Raw genomic sequence first — 18539 nt, 5'->3', positions numbered from 1 at the left:
CTGCCGCCTTCAAAGCGGGCGCGGCGGCTGGTCGTAGCCACCACTGCTGGAGCTGTCGCCGGGGGAAGAGCCGCCATAGCTGGACGAGGCACGGTCGCCACCGAGGGCAGGCTCGCCCTCATCCTCGTCGCGAGCGTCACCAAGGCCGAGCACCTCCTCACCGTCGTTCGCCTCGGGGAAGCACCCGGCGCGGCGACCATCTTCCCCAAACACCCTCACATAGAGGGTCGATCCACCATCATACTTGAAGTGGAGGGTGCACCGCATGCCCAGGCCGTGCGCGCGGGCGATCGTCTACCAGCTGCGGGCCAGGGCTATGTTGCCCGCGGTGGAAGTCTCGACCGCGACCCAAGAGGCCTTGCTGCTGCAACCATCCGCCTACAACCAGAGCCCGCCTGGACCAGAGGCCGGCAGTTCGTCGACGAAGAAGCGCGGGAGCTGGAGCCAGTTGCCGGCCGGGTTCTCCGACCAGACGTCGAACTCCGGCGACACCTCCGCCGGACGGGGAGGCCGCGCCACCATAGCACGCCTCCCTTCGTCAACTGGACTGCCATGGCTGGGACGATCCCCTCTGCGTGCCGCGGGGCCGCCACGACAGTGGGCCACAGCGGGGGTCACGACGTGCTTGCGCGGACGACCGCGTCCGTGCTTGGGCGCCGCGGAGCCGGGGCCCTCACGAGGGGCCTTCCCCTCCTCGGCGGCAGAGAACTTCCTTCGTGGCGCCATTGGTGGCGCTGCTAGCAATGGAGCGAGGAGGAAGAAGCAAGCGAGCAAGGAAGAGATGGGCAACGGGGGCTCCACCCCCCTCCCCATTTATAGCGGAAGAAAGCCAACCGGCGCCCCCCACGACCATAGGTAATGATGGTTTTCCTTGCATGTCGCAGGGACATGTCAAGTCGAGCAGTTGCCGAGGCAGCGTGGGGAAGCGAAGACGCCCACGTCCAATCAACCGCCACGCATCGACCAAGGCCGCATGCTTTTGGGGCCCGCAGCGCTCCGTACTTGACCCTTGGCTTCGTCGCGAAGCCAAGCCCGAGCGCACCTTGGGCCCGGGGGCTACTGTCGGTGTTCTGGGAACGGGGGTCCCCAGACTTGCCTACCTGCGGCCCACGGCGTGGCTATGCGAGCAGGCCTGTACGACCCATCTTCATCGACAAGGCATTCAAGACCGTCGCAAGGGGCCAAGCCTCGCGAGGCAGACGACGCAAGACCTCCTCAAGAGTGGCATCTCCAGACAGGCTCACGAGGAGCAGAGATATCAAGGCGGGGCAAACCTCGCGAGGCTCCCGTGACGTGAGCCATGACGATTGGCGCCAGGCGGGCGCCAGCGCGCGCAGCGTCCTTGTTTCCTCTTTGGTGCTAAGGAGGCAGGCGCAGGCGTGGAGTACCAAGGCAACTAGCAAAGGTTTCCACACTGGTGCAACGAGACCGAAGACCAGCAGGACGGCAAGACAGAGGTCACCGTGGAGCCCAAGATGGCGTCACCCCAGGGCCTTTTGCAGGCGAAGACCGCTTTTGTCAGGATAGCTTGTACTAGTTGTCCCCTTTCAAATTGCTCGCCGTTGTTGGCTCCCTTCCCGCTCGATATTTGGGAAGAGGACAAGGGCCTATACAAGTAGGGCTAGCCACCCCAGTAGAGGCATCGAGTTCTCATCCACAAATCCACAGAGCACAAGAACACCTCGACCTCCGGAGGCTGTTCTTCCCCTTGTACTGTTCGTCATCAGCCCAAGAGGCAATCCACCACCACACTGGAGTAGGGTATTACACCACAACGGTGGCCCGAACCAGTATAAATCTCGTGTCTCTCTGTGTTGCGAGTTTGTCTAGTTCGTCCGCGAGATCTTAGTGAGCTAGGGCGTAGATTGGTAGGAGGGAAAGAACTTCGCGTGCACCACAGAGTTCGAACCTTAAGGGTTTTGCCGGAACCCCTGATCCAACATTGACATGTAGGTCCCAGAAGTCATAACGCCCAGTCGAATAGAAGGCGTTGACTTAATGGGCGACACAGGCCCTATTTGGATACTCTAAGTCAGAGGTTGGATTCTAACCCTGAACTAACTCTAACCAAAGTGGTGGTTGGATGGTAGGGTTAGATTGACAACAAATGTATCCAAACAGGGCCATGGGTTGAAACGTGCCTATAATGGCACTTTGTAGAGTAGTCGTTTCTTGGTAGGGCTGGTTGGTAAGAGCATGTACAATGGTTGATAAGGTAGTCTTATCTTAAGTCTGCCACGTATGCAAGTGGTAGTAGTTTCTTGGCATTATTAGTGGTTTCTTGCATTATTAGGGGTTTCTTGTAAGGAACAATGTAGTACTAGTGACAAAAGGCGATTCTAGGTTGCGTTGTACTCCAACGAGTACTACTAGTGGTCATGGGAGTGTATACCTCGTTTTGTGGGTTCGATCCCGGCCAAATGCACGGCGGCCTTTTTTTTAAATAGTAACTTCGCAGCGAGCCAATATTTTACACGGGTAGTTTGAGTTTTGTAGTCAAATGGACGTGTGGCACCACAATCTAGGTGCACTAGATAGCGTAGCCACGTGAATGGGTTTTCCTTCCTAGCATCTTGTGGCTCGCGTGCTCGCCCTAGCCGCACCTCCCTTGCAGCTTCCTCATCAGCTAGTAGCATATTTAAACTAGAGCCTCCCAATTAAGCCCGAGGAGCCAGAAAAGCCTGGCGGGGCATTGGGAACTGTGCAATATGGCTCTGTACGTAAAGTGATCTACTATTACTCTGTAGCTTGTGGCGTTGCATGCATGGACATCACTCCATTATCGGCTCTACTATAAAAGAAATTCCTCTTGACGTGTTTTTTTGAAACGGAGGCAAAAGCTTTGCTTCATCTCATTCATAAAGAAGGAACTACTAACAAAGTTCGACGAGATCCATTACACCTCCACAAATGGATGCGAAAAGCCTAGTCTGGCTGTATCAAATAACTCAAATGTTCTGCCCCCGCAGTAACCGTCGCTAATAAACAGGCTGCTAGTGTGTGCGTGAGAGGAGCGGTTGAGTAGGCCAGCTACGTGAGAGGAGCGGCTGAATAGAGCACCGAGAGTACCCACTAGGCCACTACGCAGGTGTACTTAACCTGCATTGATAGTACAGCGATGGTTCTAGAGAACAGTAGTACCCTCCACTTCCAACTGTAGCTCCTTGGCCCTGAGATTCAAGAGTTCAAAACTGGTACACTATACTAGAAGTACAGTACATAGCACTAGTAGTACCCTCGCACTACTAGTTGAGAAAGTAGTACTAGTACTGCTACAGTACGGGTACGTACTCCTCCGTCACATAATGTAAGACGTTTTTTGACACTAGTTGGCGTGTACAAAAAATAGCAAAAACATACCCAAATTTCTTAATCCACGCCAAAAACTACTAGCTAGTGCCAAAAATTTCTTACTAGTGTTATTATTTACAGTATAATGCAATCCCATAACGTCCCATAATGCTAGTACTAGTAGTAAATAATAGCCTAACCCCTTCGTTTCAGTTGGAAGGAACGATCTACAGTTGGAAGGGACGAGGCCCTGCGGTTACTACGCTCTTGTCTCCTCCTCGCCAGTTCCCCTCCCCCCGAAGAGAAGGAAGTTCGTCGCTGCTCCCATGGATTCGCCAGGCGGTTCTCCTCCTTGTCGGGGCTGGGAGACCTTGGACGACGATCCTCTAGGAGAAGTCACACGCCGCTCCAACGTCCTCACCGCCGCAAGACTCGGTGCTTCCTACACCAACTATTTCAAGATGGTGCTTAAAATGGGAAAAGGCCATGCTTGTTGGTCTTCCATGCATCCTCGAGGAGAAGGTTCTTCTATCGGAAAATCCTTTGAACAATCCGCCGCTCCCTAGCCATGGTTGCACGTTGACTCTGCTAGAGTTGCCGACGTTGAGAGGTAGTCGGATTTTGTCCGATGAGCAGATCAGTAATGGAGTTTGATCAGGTAGTACTTAGTTATTCCATTTCCATCTCGTAATTTCTCCGCTGCCCACGGTCTTATATATAGGTCTGGGTCGGTGCCAACGAAGATTGACTTGCATACCTCCGGCCGGATACCACCATCATTTTGCACAACATCCACAGCAGTGCGGCCATTCCGGTAGACCCCTTATCCACCATTGGGATCGGCCTTCCGGACTGGATGGGCTTGAATACGTATGATGATGCCTACATGAGATTGAAGAAGATAGCAATTGCGGACCCGCCGACAAAGCGACGCGGCTACGGCGATTACTATCTCATCGCAGTGTTCGACATAAGGATTGCCATCAATGCAAGAGGCAGTAACGGCAGAGGCTGGCGCATGTTGGCGGCGGCAGATTTGTACCCCTACACGTTGGACGACGCCGTGCGCCATCTAGGCCGCATCTTCGTGGTGACAAGCCAGGGACTTGTTTCATCTGGTTGCCATCCTACGGTACGGGAGATTACAAACGGAATGCACAAACCATCATTTGCATCCCTAACGGTACTCCATTATTTTGTAGGGACCAGTCATCCCGCGATCAAAATAAGATCGCCGATCCTAGATGTGCATTTGCATCCGCGATTCGGTCTAACCTCGAACCTTGTAGCTGACTTTGGCATATTGGGATCAACTATCTTAGCAGTCGTTACCCATGGTACCACTGATGTGCAACATGGTCACACAATCTACCACGATCGGACCGTCACCATCTACCCAGGTATTCCATTTTTTAACCCTCTCGCCTTCTCTTTCATTGTTGTACTGGTACTCTACTTACGTACTAGTAGGAGTACTTTTTTCCTTGGAGGACGCGTATGGCTAGCTAGGCCCTTGAAGACTTGAACCCACTAGCTGCCACCATTTTTTCCCCTGTCTTACTATCTCAGCCATGTAGACAATAGTGGCTATATATAATAAGCCGGTTAGTTTACTTCCTCTATGCCGGAGTAGTACTATTTGCTACATAGTATTACTGACCGCCATATTTGAGCACAACATTATTATGCATGGACCTTGACTATGTATGTCACCATGCGTCCAGATATGAGATGCTGCGTGTACCAGATGAATGGCGCCGAGTTCGACCCCCGTGATGCTACGTGGGTGCCGAGGAACACTCATGGAGAGTACTCGCTTTTCATTGGGGACAGCTACCCCATTGCGAAGCGGATGCCACCTTCCATGCATGACACGGAAGGCATGCCGTTCATGAAGCATGGTTGTGTCTTCCGTGCGCACCGCCGGATGAACGACATGCTGGGACACGCTATCCTTGATTTCTGCCGCTTCAGCTTGGATGAGTCTCCATCGTGTGGAACCGGACTAGAAAGCTGCGACAATGATTCGCGTTGCCCACCGCTATGGATCGTGCCATCCATGAAGAACACCTGGGACTGGAACCTGGAGGAGGACATGTTGCCCATCTATAACGTGTAAGTGGAGTACGGTAAATTGTGAACGGTAGCGCTATGAATATATGTAGACTAGTCGTGCACAAATTTATCACATGAATTGGAGATGAACTTGTGTGGCATACTGGCATTTGTCCTTTAGAATTTATTACTAGTAAATGTGTTATGTGTACGTGCAACTTGTGTGATTGTTGCACGGGCTCCAACACGCTCTTTGAGAAAAAAAAGGTCGCACAGCTTTGGATATACGTGATGTGGCGGCATCATACAGTAGCATCGTTCGCTATAGTTGTAGTACGCTCCTACTAGGACGACAACTCCTATAAAACCTTGCGCTAGGATCTTTGCCTCTTCGGGAGGTTCAACAGTTCGTACTCGTGTGAACCTTGCACTTGGCTCTTCGCCTCTTCGGAAGGTCCAACAATGATGATACTACAGTACACATTATGCTTCTGGCAATCTGACACCGATTGAACTGCTGGACGTCCACCGCGAGGGAGAGGGCGAGGGAGAGGGAGAGGGAGAGGGAGAGGGCGCGCTGTAGTCAAAACCCTCTCCTCGTCATGCGAACCACCGCACGCATGGGCGAGGGAGAGGCATAGTAAGCAAGCTTCTCCTCGTTCGGTGAGTTGACGGGACACATCAAAGCAATACTAGTACTAGTCCATACTGCGTCCTTTCCGGTTAATATTGCTTAATTTGGAACGAGAAAAATACACTGGCGGTCAACGTATGTAACAATACGCTCTTTACGGTCACTATATATAGTTTTGCGGTGATTATACGATCACTAGCTCATCGTAGAGCACCGTATTGCACCCTACTGACCGGCCACATAGTCGACGTGGCACTTTGTTGACTGGTTAAATTGTCACCTGGTTTCTGGGTCTCACCTGTCAGTTGGCAGAGCAAAGAAATCAGCTAAAAAACAAAGAGTGTAGTACATCTAGACTTCCAATGCATTTAGCCTTTAATCTAAATCGATATTGATTGACTAACGTACCAACTTGTGCTCTAGGTATAGGCTACATGTCTATCCTTAATTACAGCATGCAACAACCTTCATTTAATCTTCTTCTCTCAATGGTCGCATGCACACATAACTTTTGGGCGTTAATTATGCCGTGGTCAATGTGTAAATATCTAAATGTACAGTCTTTCACGGACGTAGGGAGTAGGTTGAGCACTTGAGCGTGAGCGTGTGTGTTGCGTCGTGTGCTGTGTGCCGCATGGGTCGTGAGTGTTGCGTGCGTCCATGTGTATGTGTGAGTGTTGCATGTTGCATGCATGCATGCATGCATGGGGCTTACTCCCTCCCATTGACATGTTCATATTTCAAGCTTCCTCTGTTCCCTCCATATGGTGATACTCCCTCTGTTCCCAAATACGGAGTAAAGTCCTCCCTCTGTTCCCAAATACGGAGTAAAATGCTCCCTCTGTTCCCAAATACGGAGTATTTTTCTTTCTAGAGATTTCAACAAGTGACTACGTACGGAGCAAAATGAGTGAAGTGAGCGTAGAGGCATAGGGATAATGTAGAAAGGAAGTCTTCGCGATCCATTATTCCCCATCTCGGTCAGAGAGAACTATTCAACTAGTCTTCGCAGTGAAGTGACAGTACACGCTGCAGCAGATGGGACACTTAATTAATAAGCTAAACCAGCGTGTTGGTGTTACTAATCAGCCTTACTCAGTACTGCTATCATGTTTGCCAGTAGAACACGCTTCTGTCCTCCATTAACTGACATATGGGCCCTCTTGTGGTAGACCCACATGTCATCGGTCTAACTATTTACAATCTGAAGGACGGTATATCCTGGTAGTAGTAGTAGAATTGAGATTTAATGCACTTTCTTCCCCGTCTTCCACTCTTCTTCCTCCTCTCTTCTTCTTCCTTCTCTCTTCTTCTTCCTTCTCTCTTCCCCATCGTCGGCCACACACCATTTCCCCCCGCTCACTGCTCGCCCTCCCGCGCTATCTTCCTTGGTAGCTCGCGCGTACCATATCCCCCCGCTCACTGCTCGGCCACACGAGGAGAAGCTTCTTCGCTCGCCCGCCCAAATCCACTTCCCCGCTGGCTCGCAGGCACCAAAAACCCCAATGGCAGAACCGACTGACATGCAGAGCCGCGATTGGAATTCCCTCCCCGATGTTCTCTTGGAGCAGATCTGTAATCGTATGGACCTACTCAGCACCGTCCGTCTGGCCACATGCTCAGTGTCTTTGTACCGTCTACTCATCTGCAACTGGCCGACTCTTTTCAAGACACCCTGCTTGCTGATGCCCGATCCTCGCAGGTGGCCAAGACACCGACTTGACGATCCTACGGAGGTTGCCGTGGTGCCCCTCGACATGCTACCACTACCCGTCCACCTGCCCTTCATGCGCGGCCACTACTGGGCGGGCATGAAGGCCAACTGGATTGTCCTCATCCACCAATCCGGTAGTCCGTGGCGTCTCGTCGATATCTACACCCAGGGAGAGATCACCCTTCCATCTTTGGATACCGCCGCCATCGAGCCTCGCGGCCCGCCGGACACTCCTGCCTACTACGCACGAGATGCGTTGAGCTTTTGGCTCAACCTCTGTTTGGTGAAGGTTGTAATCTGCAAAATGCCCACACCATCGGAAGACTACATGGATTGCAAGCTCATTGCCGTGTTCAATATGGGATTAGTCTATCTGGAATCCGATCGCCATACATGGTTATGGCTCATCGTCGATCCTCTTCGCCCAACACTTCTGTCTGATGCTATAGTGCACGATGGCATCGTTTATGCGGTCGACGCACAGATTGGCTGGATATACCGGTGGAATCTATCGTCGTGTAATTGTTCTATCTCATCTCATCTTTACCTTAAGAATACGACTGCCTCTTCATTGTTACAAATTTAGAATATATAGTATGTCTATAACCACATCATTGCTATATGTTCCTCTCATTTCCTAGATTTTTATGACCACACATGTTATTGTTAGAGTTGATATGAGAACAATTGGTATCTAATGATTGTTAGAATAGATATTATGAGTGTAACCTCATGATTGCTATATGTTACTCTCATTTCCAGGATTTTTATAACAACTCATGTTATTGCTTAGAGTTGATATGATGACTGTAGTAAGTGCTATGGTGGAATATGAGTAGGCCCTGTCATATCTGTTTTCCTCTCATTACTACATGATGTTTGAACCCTGATATATTGCTAGAATATGAAAGCCATTGGCTTATTTTTTAACTTGGGGTATGATTATGACCACGGCATTGCAATTCTGTGTCTATGATATGTGTCACTATTATAATAATCTTAATTCCACACATACTCTAAACATGATTGTTTATTTTTGTCCTTTTGGTCTCCAATTTGAATTGTTGCAGCAGACGCAAATGCGCTGGCCTTCATGATTCCAGGACCTGGAATGATACCAGCCGATGGGTGGTGGTTTATCGCTCGTTCAGCTGACGGTGGTCATTTGATGCTCATTTTCACGTACCAAATTGACCAAACCATTTCATCAAACTACATGCAGTACAATGCCTGGGGCGTTCATGACATTGATGGCTATGGCTGCTTCGTGTTCGAGAAAGATCCCAGCTTCGTTGGGCCAGCCGTATTCAACTGGAGGCGGGTTTACCGCCTCAACAACCAGTCCATGTTCCTCGGGCTCAATTATCCGATCATCCAACCAATCATCGATCATATCACCGGCGATGATTACCGTGCTATGCAACGTCCATTCGCCAGGGGGGACTATGTTTACACATCATACCATGGGTTTCATGAATCACCATATCCAGAGATTCGTCGACACAACTTGTTGCGAGATAATCTTCATTGTGTGAAAGGCATCAAGCTTCCATGCGATGGATGGCTTTTGCAAACCCGACATGCGGCGATGTGGTTCATGCCAACAACAAATATGCACAACTTGATTCGTACTGATATATAGACTGAGCCATGTATTCTGCTGCTGTAGCACGACCCTCTTTTGTTGGGCTGTTGTTCGTTTGAAGCACGCCTTGGTTTGAAGGATAGATACCTTTCTGGGATCAAGTGCATCCTAACTCACCTGCGCAGGATGTACTGATAATGATGATGGAGATGTTGTGCAGATATATATATATATAACTTAGGCTTCAAGTGCGTACTTGTTAGTTAAACCTATGGTTAAAATGTGACACTAAATACGACTAGTAAGTAGTACAGTAGCAGTACTAGTATACGTTGGTCAAATTATTCATCATGTCCACACATTGAATTGACGTGACAACACGCTGCGCGTGATGTGACACAAGAATCCCGGGGACGTGTTCGGGTATTCTGGACTTCAGATTTGGAGTACCACTTATCTGTCGAAATCTTTCATCATTCACTTAAAAGAGTCGATTGATCATACATTGAGTACCATATAACTGGAATTAACCCATGCAAGTCGAAGAAGGATTGGCCGGTGCTGCCAGCTGGCGTCAAGTTCAATCCCACGGACAAGGAGATGATCGAGCACCTTGAGGCCAAAGTGATTGCTGACAGCACGAGATCTCACCCTCTCATCGATTTGTTCATACCAACCATCGACAGCGAGCATGGCATATGCTACACCCATCCTGAGAAATTTCCAGGTAAGACACCGATCGGCCGTCTACTTGCACAAACATATTCCTCTGTTTATAGCTCTATTTTTCTTTTTAGACGCAGACCTGGTGAAGCAATTACAGTTTGACAGTTAATAAAAAGTGAAACAAGTGACTGCAAGATGCCAAAGATGTTATGAAAATGCCAACTACGTACACTAAAACCTGTATCCGACAATACTGCAGGTCACACTGAGTGGCCTAAGCAAGCATTTCTTCCAGCGCAATTCCAAGGCGTTCAAAAGGGGCACGTGGACGCGTCGCAAGGTACAGTCGGAGTGCGGCATGCACGCGATGTGGCACAACACCGGCAATACCTTGCCGGTGATGGTCAACGGCCGGCAGACGGGCAGCAAAAAGGTTCTGGTGCTGCACACCAACAAGAACTTCGACCAGCAGAGGACCAACTGGGTGATGCACCAGTACCACCTTGGGGACCTGGAGCAAGAGAAGGAGCGGGAGCTAGTCCTCTGCAAGATTTTCTACCAGACGAACACTAGGGCCAGGAGTAAAAAGATTATAAGTTACTCCAGTTTGGTATTGGTACTTGTACTACCTTGTCGTCCGCAAGTTGGTATTGTTGTTAACGATCTTTTGGTATGAACTTGGCATTTGCTTCCAACCATCATGCCGAGGGTCGACGTGGATATAAAGCTGATTCATTTGTTTCGAAACGAATTTTCAGGCACCTGATTTTTATTTGATGGGTAGCATAAGCACCTGCCGTTCGAATTCCCAGTTCTCCAAATTTTTCGAAACAAGTGCATGCTCTTATTATCACGATGAAAAAACAATATCCCTGCTGCATCCCAGTTATCAGTATGTACTTGCAGAATTCTCTCGTTTATTGAGCACGTATATTGTTTTTTCAGGTCGAGCAAGTTTCAACTGGGCTGTAGACTGCCTAGGCTTGGTTTTGTTTTTAACAGGCCCAGCCCATGACGACAACGGGGCACAAAGATCCAGCAGGTATCTACTGGCCTCTGGCCCACCAGCGTTAGTTATATTTTGTCTTACAACGTCCACATGCACTTTTTTTACTGAATCAAACACACATCCCATTTCTATTTTCCTCTTCAAACGCATGTCCTACATCCATTTTCTAATCTCTACCTATAGTTTTACTAGTTCATATACACGTATCATTATATTGAAAATACATAAAATTCACTTTTCATATTTACATCCTTATTTTTGTTGTTGTTTTACCTTCCAGCCCTGATTTTTTTTACCACTGGTTTTCCCTTAACCCAACTCAATTGTCCCACACCTTATTTGCTTACAAAAACAAAACGATTTTTTTGGCAAATCAATAAGTTCTTAAAAAAATGTTTATCATTTCAGGATTACGAAAGTTCGGACTCCACCGAAATATGCAAAATAAGGTTGAACTTTTTGACCGTGGTCCTGGGCAGAAAATGGGATGTAATAAATTACTTAAGAATTAGCAAATGGGCTACAAATTATTAAAAAATAGCAAATGGGCTCTATGTTGTCTGCCACAGATTTGGAGGCTGACTTGTGGGCCTACTAAGTTCATGCATACACAAGGTTTATCAGAAAAGAAACTTAGTCAACAATCGACTCTACCAGCGTCAGACCGTTAGATGTCAATCTAGTGGCAATCGTGCTTCTTCAGTCTCTGATCTTCCTGCCCCAGCCGCCCAAACCAGCGCCGTCGGAACCGCCTGCTCCCGCCTCCTGTGGCCGGATGTGCTGCCGGGCAGGCCTCACGGCCCCATCATATGCTCGCATCCCTGGCCTGTCTATCCCTCTACTCACCCACACATCCTGTTATTTTCCGGCGAAGGCAGCCGAACCAGTCAACCCTCATACTGTCCACCGCGTGGGCAACCACTTCCGTGTCTTCCCCAGCTCCATTTCGTTCCCTTCGTAGGCCTCGCCGTCTTCCACCGCCCTGGTGCTCTCGGTGCGGCGTGGTCAACGTGGTCAACGAACGACATCCATCGAAAGTGGACTGTACGTGGAGAGGCTGACAGCCAGGTCCACAGCTGCACACAAGGTAATGCCTCCTTATTACGCGCAAAATAATGATTCCTCCACCTGACATCTGGGACCCGCCGGAAGGGCCTCTGTATTTCACGAAAAAACGTTCCCTCCGCTGACAGGTCGGACCCACCAACTATATCTTCGCACGCAAGGAAGTGCCTCCTTATTGCGCACAAAAAAATGAATACCCCCTGCCAGCTGGGACCCACCATAGTGGGAGGCTGACTTGTGGGCCTACTAAGTTGACGGGGATGGAGGGCTTTGTCAACCTAGTCAATATGAATGATTCTAGCTTGAGTGACCATACGATGTCCATCCAATGGCCTTAGTGCTTCTTCAACCTCTGGTCTTCTTGCTCCAGCCGCCCAAAGCAGCGCCGGTCGTGCCGCATGCTCCTGCCTCCCATGGCCGGCTGTGCTGCCGCGGAGGCCTCACCGCCCCCTACTATTCCCACCGCTGGCCAGGCCCTGCGGCGACGGCAGCCTCACACTGCAGCCGAAGCAGTGAACCCTCGTACTCCTCTCCGCGCGGGCTTCCGCTGCCGCGTCTTCGCCTGCTCCACGTCGTCCCCTTCCTAGGCCTCGCCGTCGTCCACCGCCCTGGTGCTCTCGGCGCGGCGTGGTCAACATGGTCAAGGTACGGCTTCCATCGGACCTGGACTGTACGTGGAGAGGCTGACAGCTGGGTCCACGGCCGCAGCAAGGAAGTGCCTCCTTATTACGTGCAAGATAATTATTCCTCTACCTGACAGCAGGAACCCACCGGACGGGCCACCGTATTTCGCGAGAAAAATGTTTCCCCCTGATTGCTGGGACCCACCAGCTACATCTTCGCACGCAAGGAAGTGCGTCCGGGCAAAAAAATGATTCGCCCCCTGACTGTTGGGACCCACCAGCTACATCTTCGCAGGCAAGGAAGTGCCTGACAGTCGGGACCCACCTGGTCGAAGCGTACGTAGCGTTGTCATTCTGGTCGCGAACGTGTACGTACATACTGGTCGATGTAGAGGCGCGCACGTGTCGTAGTAGAGGCGCGCACGTAGCATGTACATGTACGTACAGCGGCCAGTGTGCAAGAAAGAAAATACGGCCACGTACGTACATACGGGCAGGGTCTCGAACGCCTACTCGCGCATACGTACGGCCAGGGCTCGTGTACATGGCTGGGTCGGAACGGAGAAACATCGTCGTCGTCGTGTTAATGGGGAGCCAACCGGCTGGGTCGGAACGGAATGCATCGTCGTGTTCTTCAGGAGGGCTTGGACGGAACACCCGATGGAAACGAGGCCTGGCGTACCGCAGAACGGAGGAAAAAGCCTTGTGTTCGACCGGCCACGTTCAAAACGGGATCCTGTTCATCGGGAGGGGTCTGGCGTACCGCAAAACGGAGGAAACCGACCTCCTACGGTCGAAACGGGGGTCCTGTTGATCGAGAGGGGTGTGGCATACCGCAAAACGGAGGAAACGGACTTGTGTTGGAGCGCTACGGTCGAAACGGGGGTCCTGTTCATCGAGAGGGGTGTGGCGTACCGCAAAACGGGACTCCACGGGATACTGGTCATGTCCACCGTCGACCCCCTCCAGCCTCCATGGGCTACTGTTCATCCACCGTCGACCTCCTCCAGCCTCCACCTGCGACTGTTCATCCACGGGCTCCTGTTCATCTAGCCTCCACCGCGCGCTACTCCACCGGCTACTGTTCAACCAGCCCTCTCCACGGGCTCCTGTTCAACCACCCCTCCACAAGCTACTATTCATCCAGCCCTCCATCGTCTACTATTCATCCTGCCCTCCACGGGGTGGTCCTGTTCATCCTGCCCTCCACGAGGACCTGTTCATCCAGCCCCAACCGGATCGAACGATCGGGGTCCTGTTCATCCACCCCCACTGGGAACTGTTCATCCAAACCCCCCAGCAACGCTCACTGTTCATCCAGAGGCAATACCACGGGGTCCTGTTCATCCACCCCCACCAGGAACTGTTCATCCAACCCCCCCCCCCCCCCGCGCAATGCTCACTGTTCATCCAGAGGCAGCATCGATCGGCTTCAGTTAGCAGCAGTAGCGAAGGAATCGCTGATCGGGTTCACTTAACAGCCATCGATCGATCCCTTGGGTTCACTAACGTGTAGCCTGCAGTGCAATCGCTCGGGTTCAGTTAGAGCCCAACGCCTCGCTCGGGTTCAGTTAGAGCCCAACACATCGCACCCACACGCCTGCGTGTATGAGAGAAACACGCATCGCTCGGCCCCGACCACCCACCGTAACCGGGAACACCCCGATATTTTCCTCGGCCTCGCTTCTACCATGGTTTTTTCCGTCATGGGCGGCCCAAAGAATGTCATGCAGCTGCGTCTCCGGCCCGCCCAGGACGAAAAGCCCATTTTTTGTCATGATTTTTTGTCATAGAAGTAGGACCCCACCACATCTATGATGATACCGTGTTTTGTCACAATTATCGTCATAGAAGTGTCATAAGTATGACAGAAAAAAATTCGTTCGGCCCAAAATGTCACGGTTGTGTCTTTTTTTGTAGTGCTTAACGGAGAGCAACCCGTCCTCCATTCATTTGAAGTAGAGGACGAGCCCCGCCGTCAGGCTGTGGATGCGAGCGAACGTCTTCCATCCACGGCGGAGGTACAAGACCCGAGGAGCCGGGAAGTCGACGTCAACCCACGTGCCCCCATTCCCGCAACCCCTCATGTGCAATCTGAGGGACTGGGGCGGGTCACGCTCCATCTCCCGAGAAAACGGGGCGGGAAGAAGTAGACGGCGACGCGGAGGCCGGCGCAGTCTGATGAAGAACTCCAACATGGCCCTCCATCGGGAAAGGCATCATTGGCGGGGGCGAGGCCGGTGCGCCGCCCCGTCCTCCTCTTCCCCGAGCACCACGACCTCTGCCACGGCTTCACCCACGGCCTCGCCCCCTCCCCCTTCCCCTCGCGATCGGCTCCACCACCGCGGGTTCAGGAGGAGGAGGGACGCGCTGTCGAGCGGCGACCCTCGCCGCCACTGTCGAGGGACCAGGGTTCCCCTTCTCCATAGCGGATGAGAGGAAGAAGCAGTAGCGGGAGGAGATAGAAGATAGAAGAATGCGGGATGCCATCCCACCTTCCCTCTCCTTATAAAGGGGCGGGGTCGGGGCTCGGCCGCCCCGCTCGGCCAATCCAGCCACCGGAGGCACAGGGAATCAGGACCGACCCGCTGCCCCAACCAGCGACGGCCCGGTTTCTCGTCTCCACCGCTTGCCACCCCAAGCGCATGGAGGACGCGTGGCAAATGTGCAGAACCGAGGGGACGGGTGAAGCGACCTCTCCCCACCCCGTGATCGTGGGGTGTGGACGCCTTGAAGACCGTGACCCGGCCCCATTCAGTGAATGGGCTGCGCCTTTACGCCTCTACCTCTTCATGGGGAAGGCGCGCGCCGCCCCTGTATCGTGACGTGACGCATGCCTGCGGAAACCACCCACGCATGCCGCCCACGTCACGTACGCACCCCTCCATGTCGCGCATTAAACGCGGGTCGTTGGGAAGCGCAGCAGATGGAAAATTACCACGGTAAAAACCGCCCCTCCTGCCCGCGCACCGTTTTGGGCCTGAGCCAACAACGTGTCGCGCTTATGTGTGGCCCAGGCCCGGGGGCTCCTGTCGGTGTACAAAAGGAGGGGCGCACCTTTGTACCCCTTTACCTATGCACGGACAGTCGGAGCCGCGCCCATGGCCCCACCGAGCAGAACAGGGGAGGTGAACAGAGGTAAAACCGAAGCCCAAGACAGCCAAGGCAACGCCAAGGCCAAGAACACAAAGAAGCAGGAGGACGAAGCAGGCTCCCCTGGAAAAACCCTAGCCGGGGCAGCCTCAGCAGCCCCGACAAGACCCTGGCCGGCGCAGCTCACCCACACCAGCGGCGTGAGCCACCCTCAAGCCCACGGGTTCCAACTCAACCAGCCACGTTGGAACTAGGGCTCGGGAGGCACCTCCATTGTGGCATGCAGATCTTTGTCAAGACCAAGCAATATTCAAGATCAGATGAGGATTAAAAGACAACGGTCCTCGGCAAGATCCTTGCCGAGGAGAGCCACAAGACCCCCGGCAAGATCCTTGCCGGGCCACCCGGCAAGGCCCTCACCGAGGACGCCAGCAGGGCCACCTCCATGCCCGCACCAACCATGTCTCCACCGCCGTTCGCATGCAGCTGCTAGCCTGACCAGCTGGGTGGGCACCTGCGTGGCAACATGCAGCTTCCAAGCCAACTCAGCACATGCCTGCGCGGCGGCATGCAGATCTTCGTGAAGACGCTACCACCGTGCCACCTCAGCTGCCTGCCTGCCTACATGGCGCTGCACGCATCGCTGCCCAGGGTGCGTGTCGAAGCGAGGAGGAGCGGCGACGAACGGGACGGGCCACGCTCCCGTCCCCGATAAAGCTAGCGGACACCTCAGTGGCGCATTAAATGTGTCTTGTCCTGTAATACGAACGATAAGCTCATAGCACTGTGCGCCTTTCCACCTCCTGTGTGCCACTGTGGCAGCCCCTTTCGACTATAAAAAGGAGGCCCATTGCGTACTGAAGAAGGATTCGGCTCTTTGGAACCACGCACCCACCATAGCAAGTTCGAGAGCTGAAGAACTCTCTGAAATACATCCACCAAAGCAGGACTAGGGTTTACGCATCCTCGCGGCCCGAACCTGGATAAACGATCCTTGTGCTGATTACTAATCCTGCTCATCTCGCAACCCTGCGCCCCGGCAACCGTAGTAGGGATTCTTGTGATCCCAGAGGTGTCGTTCCACACCGATAGCCATAAATTCTTCCAGCTACTTCTTGAGCTTGCGTTGGGTTTTCCCTTGAAGAGGAAAGGGTGATGCACAAAGTAGTGTAAGTATTTCCCTCAGCTTTTGAGAACAAAGGTATCAATCCAGTAGGAGACAACGCTCAAGTGACCGAATACCTGCACAAACAAACACCAACTTGCACCCAACACGACAAAGGGGTTGTCAATCCCTTCACGGTTATTTGCAAAGTGAGAACTGATAGAGATGGATAAATGATAAAGTAATATTTTTGGTATTTTTGGTTTATGGAACAGAAAGTGAAAGATTGCAAAGGAAATAAATAGGAAACTAAAATTGTAGATCGGAAACTTATATGATGGAAAATAGACCCGGGGGCCATAGGTTTCACTAGAGGCTTCTCTCAAGATAGAAAATATTACGGTGGGTGAACAAATTACTGTCGAGCAATTGATAGAAAAGTGCAAAGTTATGACAATATCTAAGGCAATGATCATGAATATATGCATCACGTCCGTCAATTAGACCGACTCCTGCCTGCATCTACTACTATTACTCCACACATCGACCGACTCCTGCCTGCATCTAGAGTATTAAGTTCATAGAACTGAGTAACGCATTAAGCAAGATGACATGATGTAGCGGTATAAACTCAAGCAATATGGTGAAAACCCCATCTTGTTGTCCTCGATAGCAACAATACAATACATGTCGGTTCCCTTTTTGTCACTAGGATCGAGCACCGCAAGATTGAACCCAAAGCTAAGAACTCCTCCCATTGCAAGAAAAACCAATCTAGTTGGCCAAACGAAATCGATAGTTCGAAGAGACTTGCAAGGATATCAAATCATGCATGTAAAAATTCAGAGAAGATTCAAATAATATTCATAGATAAGTTGATCATAAATCCACAATTCATCAGATCTCGGAAAACACACCACAAAAGAGTATTACATCAGATAGGTCTCCAAGAACATCAAGGAGAACATGGTATTGAGAATCAAAGAGAGAGAATAAGCCATCTAGCTACTAGCTATGGACCCGTAGGTCTGTGGTAAACTACTCATGCTTCATTGGAGAGGCAATGGTGTTGATCTAGAAGCCCTCCTTGACCGAATCCCCCTCCGGCAGGATGCCGGAAAAGGACCCTAGATGGGATCTCACGGGTACAGAAGGTTGCGGCGGTGGAAAACTGTTTTCATGGCTCTCCTCGAAGGTTTTGGGGTATTTGAGATTATATAGGCAGAAGAAATAGGTCGGTGGAGTGACGAGGAGCCCACAAGGGTGGGGGCGCGCCTCCCGACCTTGTGGCCACGTCGTAGCCTCCCTGACGTGTACTCCAAGTTCTCTGGATGTCTTCTGGTCCAAGAAAAATCGTCGTCAAAGTTTCATTCCGTTTGGACTCCATTTGATATTCCTTTTCTGCGAAACTCAAAAACAAGGAAAAAACAGGAACTGGCACTGGGCTCTAGGTTCATAGGTTAGTCCCAAAAAAATTATAAAATAGCATATTAGTGCATATAAACCATCTAAAATAGAAAATTTAATAGCATGGAACAATCAAAAATTATAGATACGTCGTAGACGTATCAAGCATCCCCAAGCTTAATTTCTGCTCGTTCTCGAGTAGGTAAATGATCAAAACAGAATTTTTGATGTGGAATGCTACCTAACATATTTATCCATGTAATTTTCTTTATTGTGGCATGAATGTTCAGAT

This window comes from Aegilops tauschii, chromosome 4 (genome assembly GCF_002575655.3).
Source record: "Aegilops tauschii subsp. strangulata cultivar AL8/78 chromosome 4, Aet v6.0, whole genome shotgun sequence".
Taxonomy (NCBI): domain Eukaryota; kingdom Viridiplantae; phylum Streptophyta; class Magnoliopsida; order Poales; family Poaceae; genus Aegilops; species Aegilops tauschii.
Note: the sequence above shows the minus strand (reverse complement) of the source record.